Genomic DNA, 14,393 nt, shown 5'->3' on the forward strand with positions numbered 1-14,393 from the left:
AAGGTGCATCGTCCTGTCCGCCCGAAGAGTGAAAGCTTACTGAACCGGTTAAAATAGGATGTCAACAAGTGACGCAGGAGAGCTGGAGCGCAGAGTTGGAGGAGGAGAGACAGCAACGCCTCTGTACAGGACAACACGAGCAACCAGCCGAGCAACGTGTACTACAACTGCGAGGTAGGTGACAATCTATTTAACGGGTATTCTAACAACGAGTTTGTACTTATCCTGTATTCATTGTACTTGTTATCGACTTGTTATTCATGTTGCTTCGCACTTTTTTCACGTTTGCTTTCTGGAGACTTCTTTAGCAGCGACGCGAGTTCCCACGCCGAACTGCGTGTATTAATATGTGTGTTTGAGTTGTCAACGCGTGTCTGCAAAGATATACGTGTCGCTCAGTTAAACAAAAAACGTCTCACGAATCATGACCATGTTTGAGTATATTCGGCATTGAGCTTTTCCATTAAGTCAACGTGTTACACTCACTCACATGATGACACACCGCTCGACTTTGCCGACCGTGTTTGAAAGCTTAAAGGAAGGTGATAACTTGTTGAGGGAGTCGAATTTGCACTAAAACGTGTTTAATATGTTATGTTGGATAAATACAGGTGTCCTGTCGGTGGAAAGTAGCCAGTAACGATTCGAACTGAACTTGTGTTCTCCTTGGTCTCGGTTTACGCAATTTGACAGATTTTTGAATAAGTTGTTTTGACACCTAACTCTTGTTTGCGTGACACATCTGGACTCGAGATAACTTTCAGAGATTGAATGAAATATCCAAGGTTCTGAACGTAGGTTTTGGACTGAGTACTGTGGCTATTATGTAAGCCCATCATGTATGAATGACGCGTTTAATACCAAACTGTCGTGTGTATGCGTTTGCGCTACACTAAACAAAACAATGTAATCCAAATATGCCCACTGTAACCCAGCATCATCAAGTGGACGTATTTCAGTTCCATTTCAGTGGCTTAGCAGGCGAGCTCATGCATGCACCCCCAGGTCTGCAGTTTAACAGTTACAGAGATACACAAAGCAGCTGCCTGTGCATGTTTGGAGCCCTACCCCTACATCCTCCTGCTAATACCCTCTAAATCCACCTACTGTATACCCACATATAGGCTCAGTAAATAAACAGATCCCCTGGAAATCTGACAGTCAATGAAGGTGTGGCAGCAAACAGAACAAGTTTCACGTTGCCCTGTCCTTTTTTGTTGCCGCTCATGTACTGCAAAGTCATTAAAAGAAGACGTTTAGGGTTGTAAATCCTTTTTGCGGTTGTTGGAAAAAAATTGCACGCATTTGCCAGTGTTGAGTACACACCCACACTCAGGCCGCATCCATTATGTAAGTGTGGGCTGGCAGATCTGGGCACACACCCACAGCCAGGCTGAGTGAAGAATACACCAACACACTTGTATGAGACACACTGGGCATAATGGAGCAGCCCAAAGAGCCTTCCAAAGATAACAATTCTGCATTATATCACAAACCATCAAAACAAACTTGAGACACAGTTCACACAGCCCAAATAACATGCACGCTACATGGCTGCAGCGTTGACTGGAGGTTGCAGTTTGTTTATGTTTCGTCAACACAGGATTAGCATCACTAATGTCTTTTTAAGCTTTTAATTTGAACTTGTATGCTATAAAATAAATACAATCCGTACTAAATCATATGTCCCCTCACCACAACCGTTTTGGGAAAGCTTGTCCTTTTTTAAAGTAGGGCTGCAACCATCAAAATATTTGATATTTCAATTAATCTGTCAATTATTTTTCTCCAGTGACCGGTTATGTCTGGTAAATGCTGTAAAAGGGAGAAAAATAGCCACTAAAATTTCCCAGAGCCCAAGCTGGCATTTTGAAATACTTTGCTCGATTGACTCACGATCCTAAACTCAAAGATAGAAGATATGCAATGATATAGAACAGCAGAAACAATCCTCACATTTTAGTATCTGAAACTAGAGAACGACTCAAAACGTTTGTCGATCAACAAAATGTTGTTGTTGATTGAATTCTTTGACGCTCAATGTTATGACGTTATTCCCAATTGGTAATGCTTGTACTACAGGAGTTTCTGCGGTCGTTCCTGACGGTTACCTGGAGAACTTGATATCTTAGTTATACCTTAACTAAAGAAATATCTTTGAGTTTTATACTTTTGTTGGACAAAACAAGCTAATTGAAGACGTCAACCGGTGGGCTCTAAAGAATTGTGTTGGGCATTTCTCACAGTTTTCTGACTTTCTTATGGACTGAACCCCGCTTCTCTTAAACTTCAGACTCAGGTGGACAAAGTGAGAGGGAAACATCACCCATCAACGCTTACTGCTTCAACTATACAAACATGGTTACCTACAGGTTTATAAGCACTGATATTAGTGCGATGTGATGTTGTTCTTCTGCTGCCTCGGCGAGACGTAGGATTAAAAACACTCCATCCACATTGAAGGCATGCCTTGGCACTGAAAAAGCTGTTGAAGATTCTTCCTCCCTCCCTTTATTAGTTCCTGCTTTTCTCTCATCTCATGTCATGTCATGTCATGTTAGGCTTTTACATTAGCCAAACAGAGATTAAACTCTAATGAGGTCATTCAGGTTGCCCCTGAAGGCAGGGTGGATAGGGAGAGGCCGAGATGCTCCTTGTTATTTCAGAAAGAAATCTAAATGCTTCACTTTGTGATCACTTGAAGCACCACAGGCTACCTTTTTATACAGTTTGCTCAATTAGATCAGATCAAAAAGAGCGAAAGGGACCCTGGAATGTAGTGTGGCAGACGATTGCATTTGATTTATGTTCATCGAACAAAGGTCCGAGTGACGTACGTGTCTTTAGATAACCGCCTCATCTTTGTTCTGCTGCCATCGTCGTGCTCATCAGTTGGCAGAGTAGCGTGGGTCAGCGTCGGGTTGCAGCAGTAAATGTGTACGTGCATGTTTTAGTGCCTGTGCGAGTGGGAGTGTTAGCTCTGGTTTTAAGAGAAAGTGTGGAGTGAGCAGAGCGGAATTGTTGTATAACTACTGCTTATCAGTCCAGCGCTGTAGAACTGATAAGATGAGGGAAGCACGGCTGTTTGATTTCTCTTCGATGAACCTTTGGCACTTATTTAAATGTATGTCTGTGTATATATATATATATATATATATATATATATATATATTTTTATTTTTTTTTGTTTTGTAGACAAAACGATTGATTTAGAATATTCAGCATAATAAAAATAATAGTTGCATCCCTACTTAGGGCCTGGAAGGCCACCCATTTGATGCTGGGCAAGAAATTGAATGCTTAAAATGTAAGTCGTAAAAAAAATTCTGAAAAAAAATCTTAGTTCACACTCTGTTGACCATATCCAGCTTGAATTTACCCACTCTTGAATTGCCATTCAGCAAGGTACTTACGCCCGGACCACAGTGCCTGCGTGAACCTCTTGCTTTTTATTTTTCAGCCCTCATGTTTACAGGCTAGAGCACGGCTCAGGTGCGGCTCAGCTGCTTGTCAGCGGTGTTCTTTCAAGAGATTTACGGTCTCGCCTATTCTTCCCCATGTGTAGCACACGGCTCGCAGCGAAAATAGACTGTTAAAATGATCTTTTGATAGTATTTTGACATTGTATCGCATATTTGCTGGACATTTTCTCTGTCTAAAATAAATTTAAATGACATTCTGGCCATCGCGAAAGGCAAACTATATGTAGAAGAAGCGCTAGCAGCAGGAATGCTGCTTCATTAAGGAGCTGTACTGTGGCCGGCGGTGGGGCTGGAGCATTTTTCCACGAGTGAAAATCTTAATTGATTAGATTAACTTCCTCATCTTCTCTGTTTTGTGTTTTATATTTTTTTAGAAAACAGCAGCATGAAAAGATCAGTGAAAGGTTCAAGCAGGAGAATCATTATGATGATGATGATTATGAAGAAACTCCATCAGCGATCAGACAGGAAGAAACACACAAAGGTGAGATGAATACACACACACACACACACATCAGACAAATGCACAGCATGTGTTATACAAGGAGTATTTCTGTACACTTCGGTAATCTTTGAATTTACAGCAGTGACCAAAACATTATCCCCTATTCTGAATCTATTGCAGCACTAATATTAAGGACAGACAGACTAAGAAAAGAAGAGGCTGCTCATTGTGTTGAGTCAAAGGTCCAGAACCAGAAGCCCACTGGACCCAGAATCACCTCCTGCCTTCTCATCAGACTCTCCAGAAATCTAGGCCTCGACAAGCCAGAGCTAAGGCTCGAGAAGAATTTAGACCCCTGTTTGAACAGGTAAGCAAGCAAGGAAAGGAATATATTATTTCCTGAGCCAAGTATTGATGAAATTTAGTGTATTTATGAACTGCTTGCTATCTTAAATGAGTCTTGCTACTCCCTAAACGTTCCCGACAGTGGGGTGTTGGCATTTAGCTGAACAGTACAACGTCTGTGCTCCGAGTCACTTAAATCACACGTCCTCTCTAACATTTAGTCAAACAGTAACTGAACCACTGAACCCTGTCTGTATACTCAAGAATGTGACACACTATCTGGAAGGGCCAGCTCTTTTGTATAAACAAGGAAGTGCACCTGGTTGTGTGACCACGAAGATTGGGTCCAACATGGTGTGATTATTTAGTTTGTTTGTCTCTCCATGAGTGAACAGCATGCACATATTTGTTAGTATGGTAACTTCACACTACGTGGCACGGTATCCAGTCTAGGAAGATATAAAGTTCCTACCGCCCTTTAAGGAAGCCTGACTTTATCTTTTTTTAACTACTTTATCATAAATCATCTACCAGTGGGCTGTTTTTCTTTGCAACACAGTACTTCCTCAAGGCAGCAATATAAGACAGCTGGAGGTCATTTTAGGCTTCTCTCCTGAGGGAAAAATGATTTCACTTTTTCTTTAGACACAATCTGATATGACTTAATTGCTTTTCACATTGTGTATGGTGGAGAAGGTTTGTATGTACATGTGCTGCACATTTTCCCTTGAGCATATTTGCATGCCTATATGTGATGCAGTGTGTGCACAAAACCCTTATCAATAGAGGTCATTGATCAAACTGGCTTTATTGGTTCAAGAAAGAACACGCCCTTTTTAGTGTCTACATGCCACTTGCAGTCTTTTCATGCTATCCAACATGACCTTATATAGACAATTTGCACTGAGTGTGATCTAGTGTGTGTGTGTGAACAGTACGCCCATGTGTGATCCATGCGCTATCATATTCAACACACAAATACCTTGTAAGTGCTCTCATAAATGCTTATGAGGTGTGACTTCACTGCACATGCTGTGAGAAAACTGTTCAGTAAACTGTCTGGGGAAAGAGGGACAGAGGAGAGGAATGCTGACCGTCCTGTTGATCAGCATTGCTGGGACAATTGGGAGACATCCAATCCCTCAAATGTTTCTCACAAAAACGGTAGCGAGCACAGGATGGCTGGGTATGTTATTAGCTTTTACTGTTAATTATATCAGCAATCACATTATCCGTTTCATAATGTTTTTAGCTGGTTGGTCCCATTGCCAATGAAGTCTTGCTGTGTCAAACCTAATTTAACAATTAAGATTCCTCAACTTTCCCAATCTCAATATGAAATATTGCACAATACGTGAAATGAGTGAAAGCTAAACTCGCGTCATGTAGTTGATTAACTGATAGGGAATTTCTTACTGCCTTCATTTTTGATGTGAATAACACATCCAGTAATAACAATAATAAAGCATGCTTCTGGAAGCCTCAATTGTTTTTGTTTTTACTTAACATCAAAACTATCTTTTTTTTAATTTTACGATTCTTTTTTTGCCCCCTCAATGTCCCTTCCCATGACTCCGTTATGTTAAACCGGAGAGCAGACGGTTTAACTAAAACTACTAAGTAGGTGTCTATTACAAAGAATTACACCCTGCAGCCAATCAGAATTTAGTATTCTCCTTTTGAAATATTTACTAATAAAGATTCCACAGCAACCATATTCATCATATCATAGATATAAAGGAAACAGTCTTCAGTCTTCATAGAGAGTAACTGTAACATTTTTTGCATACTGTATACTATGTACAATCTGCAGTTAAGTGCCTGGTGGAATCCTAATTAGTATGCCTAATGGTTTTCATGTCTTCCCTCTCTTATGTTCTGCCAGTTTAACTGAAACACATCAGGTTGAGACTTGGAACAGCAACTGTCAGGTAAGAATTTGCTGGAATCATAGAACACCATTTAAAAACAAATGTTAAACATATTCACAACAAATCAATACTTACAGTACCCAAGACGAACACGTTGTTTTGAATCCACATAAAGTAATTATCTGTGTAAACATCACAACATAAGTGAAATTGCGTGTTCTTAAAAACATCAGGATGATTATTATTTTAGGCGTTAGAAGAGACAGGGTGTGTTTGCTTTTGTTTGTGTGTGTCCTTGGAATTCTCCTGTCTTTCAAAATAACCTGTTTGTCAAGGCCTGAATCTCTGAAATAGCTACACCATGGGAACTCAAGCTTCAACAAAGCTCTGGCCTCTGCCAGCACACAATTTACAATTGAGATAGAAGGCCACTGTTGCATACTTACTGTAAAAAGAAAGCATTTTACTTCAGCATGCAAGTAATTTGCATTCATATGATATAAAGTTGGCATATGATGTTAGGCTTTAATAATACCACTATACAATGCTGATCTGTGGTAACAATGCAAACATCTAGTGTAAGATATTGTGTGGTCATATAAATTGTTAGATATCAAAATGTATTTAAAAACATTCAAATATATAGCAGATTCCAGATGTTGGCATGACTAAATAAATCAGGATACAATATCTGGTCACTTGCATTAATTATTTTTCTCTTGACAGGTTAGTGGACAAACGTCCCCACCACACACCTCTATAAAGAAAGCCAGTGATTCTACATTATCTGAAAGGATACCATTTCCAGCCAAGAAGAAAGAAGAGGTTATCTCAGTTGTTTGCGATGAACCAGAGATTACCAAGGACTTGAGTATAACTCATAGTTTCTCAAATGGGGAGTTTGGATCACATGAGTTTAATAGCTCGTACATATTTCCATGTGGGCCACAAACAACAAGTGATACTAGATCAGTTGAGTTAGAAGAAGATATAAAAGACCATACAGGGCTTGAGAAACATACTGATCTTGTGGAACTGTCCAACCCTACTAGACCCATGTTGTCTTCCACTGTGGTATCAGTTCTTGCTCCTCACTGGAATGGCCGGCTAAGACGGACAAAAAGACCTGGGTTAACAGGCAATTTTGAAGCCCAGGCGAGTTTACAAGATGTGACAAACACTGCGGCAAACCGTGGCCATGAACGCTTTCAGGAGAATATAGACAGGTCATTGACAGATGGATCGCAAGCCCACTTAAGGGGGCCATTTCTGGGTACCAGGAGGAATACAGAGGGCTGGTCAACAAAGAGTGGACCTGCAAGCTTGAACTATGAATCTAAGAGGAAAATAATTCAGACTGTCTCTTTGGATGTAGACTCTGGAAGGATGGACAATAAAGAAATGTATGCAGGAGCTGTAAGCCCTGTACCCACAGCTGTGTCTCCCCTCTCCCTTGAACCAAATGAACAAAGGAGGAATCCACACACTGGTCATCAAGGAGGATTGTCATCTTTAAGCTCGAAACCAACAACCAGCAGTATGCTTCTGTCTTTAAGAAGATTTAACTCAAATGGCAGGAACACTAATGCTGCCTCCCCCATCCCCGAGATAAATCCTTTGCCTATAAGCAGTTTGCCTTGTGATCAAGATGGAAAATTATTCAAAACACACCTTTCTCAAACCTTTCTCAATAATAACAGACAAGAGAGGTCAAAGCCTCCACGCTCTCCATCGTCCATTTCTCATAGGACAACTGAAACTGGGCCGATATTTTCCCCATCATCCTCCAACCAAAGAGAAAGGAACACATTTGAAACGCGCTTCTTTTCAGCTTCACCCACGAGCAAAGACGCAGAAGTCACACCCTCTTCACACCCTCAACAAGCTCAGACAATGACTAGGACCCAGCCCAGTCTTTCATGTTTCAAACACGCATTTCCAATTAGAGAGCCAACAGAGAGGCAAGAAAACTGCAAGGGTTCAGACCAAAGTACAAATGTATTCTCGGAGGGCTCTGCCTCTTCACCAAGACATTCCCTCCTAAATACCCATTCCCTCCCTAGGGGGAGCACCCTGACATCCACTTCTTGGTGGAAACAAGTTACCCAGGAAGGTACTTCCCCTCTAACCCTCAATGATACAATGAACATCAAAGAAAAATCAAACACACCCTTAGTTCCACCCTGGAATGATGATAGAGACTTGGCCTCTCCAAGTCTAACTGACAACAGAAGATTTATTAGTCAAATCCCCAATAACCGAGACAACAATAACACAACAGAGTCAGTTTGCAAAGGTAACATGAACCTTCTTATGAAAAAACAGGGCGGAACTGACAACGTCAAACAAAGAATAGCTGAGGATTCACCTGACCACGGATCAGACAGGCTTGTCAAACAGCAATATGGCTTCAACTTGAACAACAGAGAACCACAAAAGCCTTACAGTTTGCCTGATGATTTGTCTAGTTCTAAAATTAGCAGAGCTACAGAGCAAACAACGCTGAGTCATCCTCCTAAAGACCTCAGCAGGCATGATGTAAATACTAGTTCATTTACAGCAAACGTAACTGAATTACCACCTACTTTGCTAAATCCCATGAGCTCAAATACACCCACTGAGAGCAGGAGCAAGTACAATAATAATCATTGCACATCCAAAACCAACAGCACCCCCGCATCTTCACACAACAAGGACTCTCAAAAGTTTCCCAAACCACCTCTTTCTCTTGCTACCACCAACACTCTCAATAATCAAGGTCTTACCTCTAAAACTATCTCTGGTCGACCCATAACCCCAAACACTAAAACTACTTCTTCCATCCACTCTCATCCAGTTGCTTCACCATACACTGGCCATGCCACACCGCTTGGCTTTGAAAGAAGCTTTGCTTCTGTTCACAAGCCTTTCCAGCCTAAAACTGTATCTAGTCTGAGTCCCACAGTCAATGTTTTCTCTAAAACAAACTACAGTCCAGTATCCACTGCTTCCACCAGCTATTCTTTTGCCGCTGGCAGCCATCCTGTAGCCATAACTGCTCCCAGCACATCCCTCCTTAATCCTCCTGTAACTCCTGCTATTGCATCTTCTCCAACCACTATCACCTCTCTCTTAACCCCACCTGCCACCCCTAACATTATTAGCTCCATCGACTCAGTCACTTCCAGTCTTAAGGAGGGAAGGACATTCTCAAACAGCCCAGAAAGTGACCCAAACAAACTCCGCCGTGTAGAGGGAAAGAGAGTGAGACGAGTAACATGGGAGGACTCAGTGGATCTGAAGCATTCTGAGCCTGTGACAGTTGAGAAGGCAAAGCCATTTCAAGTCTCAACGGGCTCCAGCTCGCCGCAAAGCTGCAAAGTTCCATCCATCTTTTCCTTTCACAAATCAAGTAGCCTTTGCTCTCCTTGCCCAAAAACAACCAGCATACAGGTGGTGAAAGGAGGGAAGTATCGATCCTTGTCATCTGACTCTGCTGATGTATTGTCCAGAGACCAAGAGAGGTCTAAGCAAAGACCTACTGACACTATGATCCTTGACCAGGGAAGAAGGGACGTAACCACACCCAGACAGGAGAGGACACTCTCGGTGGAGCCTGGCTCACTTCAGTGTCGTTCCTCTGCGCCTCTCTCCCTCCCTGCCGACTTTTCAAGTGGTTATAAGCTTCGCTATAGCTCCCCACCTTACTCTACTCTCATGTCTACCAGGTCAACACAGGGAGAAACTAAGACTATATTACCCAGATCACCCCTCTTCCAACAGTCTCAGTCAAATTATACCCCACATCTTTCTATGTGTACTGATTCAGTTGCAGCCATGACCTTGCCCACATCCAAACCCCCTCTGTCGCCTATCAGCCTACCCCAGCCCCTACCTTTGCCTTTCCAAGTCAAAACCGCCACCCATGGACGTGCAAAAGGCGGGGTTTCAGAAACTGATCAAGTCAACAATAATCACAGCAAGAGCAACAGCCAAGATTGCCAGAATGGTCAAATATTGCTTGTTGACAACAGACTTCACGAGGCACATAGCTCCTCCTTAACATGTGTAACTGAGACACTGGTTTACAGTGTTAGATCTAAAGAAGATACAGCTACAACTGCCCCAAGGAAGGCCACGCCTAAACCTTTGCAACATACTGCAAACACACAGGCTTCTATGGAGACCAAGTTAAGTCAACAGTCACACAGAATGCAAAGTAAGGAAGCTGCAAGAGAACCATATAGTCATTCAGATCAGAGCTCCAGTGGAAGCAGTTCAAGCTCTAACGGAAGAATGAAGGAGAATGTACTGGGTAAAAGCAGATTTTTTTCAGTGGAGAGCAACAATGAACAAAGTCCAAAGAGAAGCCGGTTTGCACTGAAGAAAAGTGACAGCACACCAAACTCCAGTTTGTCAAGATCACAGTCCGAAAAGGCCAGCAAGACTAATACCAAAATGGACCAGGTCTTTAACAGACTGAGACAAACATTCAGCACCATACGGTCTGATGATGATATGTTGTTTCCATGGAAATGGAAGCGAGCCTCTCAAACACCTCCTGTCAGTGGATCAAGTGATGTCACTGATATCACTGTTGAGAATACCCAAAAGCTAGTGCAGCAGGAGGAAGGGATGTTGCTTAAGGACAATGAGAAAGGAACAGATGCTACCAATAGATGGACAACAAGAAACAGATACACTGTCATACCACCCTCAGCTGCTGGGAGTACAGTGGCAGGAGATGAGCTTTACATTTGGTCAGACAAATCAACTCCGGAAACTGACCGAGACGAGCAAACTGCTTGTGCAGAACACATGGAAATTCAAAACCAACCTCGATTGACAATAACCAGCCCAACAACACACCCATTAGACCTTTACAAAGACAAGGGGACAGATTATAAACCAACAAACCAGTTCCTCTATTGTAGAGATCCCAGTCCTTGTAGGAGCCCTAACCCCTCTGCTGACTATCCCACTCAGTTCAGGAAGTCCACACCCAGTCCCAGGAGTCCCTTCTCCCCCTTCTCCTCTCTTTCCCCTGTCTCCCAATTTTCCTCAATGGATGTTACAGACGACAGTGTCTTCTATAGCCCAAAGCTACAGCGTGCTAGAGAATCCCTCTCACCATGTGAGCCGGGAGAGGGAATCCGCCTGGGGGGTTCAAGAAGAAGCCGGGCATCCACTGGTCCTCCAAGTGCAGGTCCAGGACAGGACAAGGAACGCTTGGCATCCTCCTATGCAGACTTAAAGTATGGCATTGAGCCTGGGAGGTCGTTTTCTGTGAGCTCGGTACTGTCCAGTCGTCCTTCAGGGCCTGGGCGTATCTCCACTGGATCCAGGTTCATGAGTGTGGGTGACCTCTCTGACTCTGCATTAACATGTGGAGACACTGGCAAGGACTTGGATCAGTGGTCTATTACTCCTGATTGCCAGCCCAGTAAGGACTGTCGACTGTCATATTTCGCCAGCGACCCTGGTAAAATGAGATCCAGATCTCTTCCTCGATCACTAACGAGGCGCTTAGCGAATTGGAGCTCAGATGTCTTTCCTTCTCCACCTGTAACAACTACAACCTCAAAGTCAGCCCACCTTTGGAGCCCTAACATGAACACTTGTCACATTGCATGGGATAAAGACGCTCCTCCAACCCCTCCTCCAACCCCTCCCCTGTCACCAGTGTCCAGACGCAAGTCAAAACCTCCCAGCCTTTCCTCCCCCACCTTCCCCAGTTCGTCAGGAGCATCACAGCAAGTGGACAACCTGTCCCCCAGAGGGCTGTTGCCCTCCAGAGGTTATGTATCCAGCCTTAGTACCTTTGAGGAGTCTTCAGACAGCAGCTCAGACACAACAACCGATGATGAGTATTACTTGGAAACAGGTGAAGGCAAAGAAAAAGAGACAGAATTGTGAAGGCAGAACAATTGCTTTAAATCCTCCTTTCTGTCAAGTCTCTTGAACTTCATTATGTACAAGAAGAAAGATGGGCTAACATGTATCATATTCTGTAAAGGGATCTACTCTGCTTGACTCGTGTTTTTTGCCTGCATGATTTGCTTTTCAAAAGTGGTGGTTGTCAAAAAGACATTAAATGAGCAAGCATGATATTGTCAGTAAAGTTGTAAAGATAATAATGTATGTATGTATGTATGTACAGTATACTGTATAGAACTGCAATCTGCAGTGTTTAATATTTATAGTTTTGATGGTTGCATGGCATCAGTTGATTTAATGATCAAACTACTGTGTAAAACAGTATCTTACGCTTATCTTTAGGTTTGCATTGTATCCTGCTAGTTAATAAGTGCAGAAGTAATGTTGATAAATGTGCTATCATGTAATATTTCATTGTCTGTTTTCTTCTATGATTGAAGATTGAAATGAATTGTGGTAAATGTTGTAAGCATAACGCAGATTTATTTTCTTAGTGTTGCTTTGAAAAAATGTCGTTGGAAAAACTTCTTTTTGTTTTTATTCTGAGGTAATATGTAATCATACTGTATGTTACAATTCAATATTTAATGTCAAACATTATAAAGTGCTTTATAGTGCTTGCTCTTATTTGCACAGTGACTATCTAAAGTCTTAATATATCTATTTTATAAATAAATGTAATATTTCCAGCAATAACTCTGTTTTTGTATTTAAGTTTGTGTTAAATATGTCTTTTTGCTTTACAAGTTGGGTACACTCTGGCTGCTGATTTCATCCAGACTTAACCAGCATGGTTTCACATGACGGTGTTTACATGCCATCATAAGTGAAATGGTATGCTAAGTATTGCCATGACAAACAGAAGATGTGATACCTGAGGGCACATTGCAGTCTGCGGAGAGGTTTCCAATGGCAATATTAATCACAGTGATTTGCTGGATGCTATCTACTTAAGAAGTTTCTGTTGTTAGGTGTGGCTTCAACAGTTTCACATTATTCAAGTGGGTGTTCCCTTTTTGTTCTTAGCTGTGGCAACACAAACTGTTATGGTGATGGTTAGACAAAACATCCATTAGCCTGGGTGGACTGAGTTGTAAAATTGTTGCTGCACGTGTATGTTTCCTAGTGATGTACTTTGTGTTCTTGTCCGTCTCTTAGCTGTTTGATTTTTCCTACAGAGACATCCACACGGAAACGATACAATCTGCTTCGTATTATTAGCCATGACATCAATTGGGAAAGGCGTTGTTGCTTTACATCATGTCATAGTCTTCAGAGCAATTATTTTGAGACCGTTTTTCCATCCTATGTCATCATGAAAAAATGACGCACTGGTTTCACTGCAGCGGTGCAACACTTGCTCCAGCCAGCAGCTTCATCAAGAGCCCTGGGTTCCCTTGGTAAAAACTTGTTAAAAATATGCTGATAAGAGAGGCCGACAAGGGACTTATCTTGTGTTTTGAATAGTGATAAAAACCACAAGTAGCAATATTTAAGGGCTGCTTTACCTATTCATGTATTTGGCTTGTTTACTGAATGTATGTGAAGTCCACAGAAATGTTTTCTTGTGTTAAATAAAATTCTATATTTAAGGCATACCAAATCAACAACCCAAATCCAGTATATACGATGCAGACTGGCAATACTTTTATTTTCCCAGATAAGATAAAAACTATTTAAAGTTTAAAAAAAAAAAAAATTAAGTTTAAATAGGTACTTTTTTATTATTTATTTACTTTTGGTTAGAAAAAGATTTGAGGCTCCTTCCATCTGTGCATCTCATTAAATAAACCTGTAAAGCTGCACTCTCTGCTGTATAGGATCTACTGAATGCCATGGCAGCAGTATCAGCTTTCATGTAATAACAAACATGGATCATGGTGGCATCGAACAGCCTGGGGGGATGTATGTGTGTGCAGAGTAGCTTTGAATGGTGACTTGATGCACAATTATAATATATTTTATCCTTCTGAGAAATGTTTTTAGCCTGTTAATGCTTGTTAACCACCACACTTGACAGATATATTGCTTCAAATTAAAAGATGTAATTTCCATTATCACGGAGAGACACATTCTTGTGAGTGGAGCTCTTTGACCATCTAGTGGTTGCTTAGTGTAGTTGAGAAATAATATTAACTGAAAAACTCACCACCCGTGAGGATTCATTCCACACTGTTTGGGTCACGTGACCTACCATCCTGGCAATAGCTTGATTATAGAGTGAATACTGTGGGCAGCCTTTTGCAGGCAAGATGTTAACAATCATAAACAACTCTTGATATTCAGCTTGACTTTTCCTGACTCAAAACGGTCATATAGTGTTTACCAACTCGT

At 41.7% G+C, this 14,393-nt stretch overlaps 1 long non-coding RNA gene across 1 annotated transcript; it reads left to right on the plus strand.

Moving 5' to 3' along the window:
* The first annotated feature begins 87 nt into the window (after window positions 1–87).
* LOC306712009 lies at window positions 88–12,774 on the plus strand. Its single transcript, XR_013767538.1, has 5 exons — window positions 88–174; window positions 3,857–3,966; window positions 4,108–4,294; window positions 6,158–6,203; window positions 6,870–12,774. It is a non-coding gene; the product is annotated as an uncharacterized lncRNA (long non-coding RNA).
* The last annotated feature ends 1,619 nt before the right edge of the window (window positions 12,775–14,393 follow it).

The sequence above is a fragment of the Pholis gunnellus genome (assembly GCF_910591455.1).
Source record: "Pholis gunnellus genome assembly, chromosome: 20".
NCBI lineage: Eukaryota > Metazoa > Chordata > Actinopteri > Perciformes > Pholidae > Pholis > Pholis gunnellus.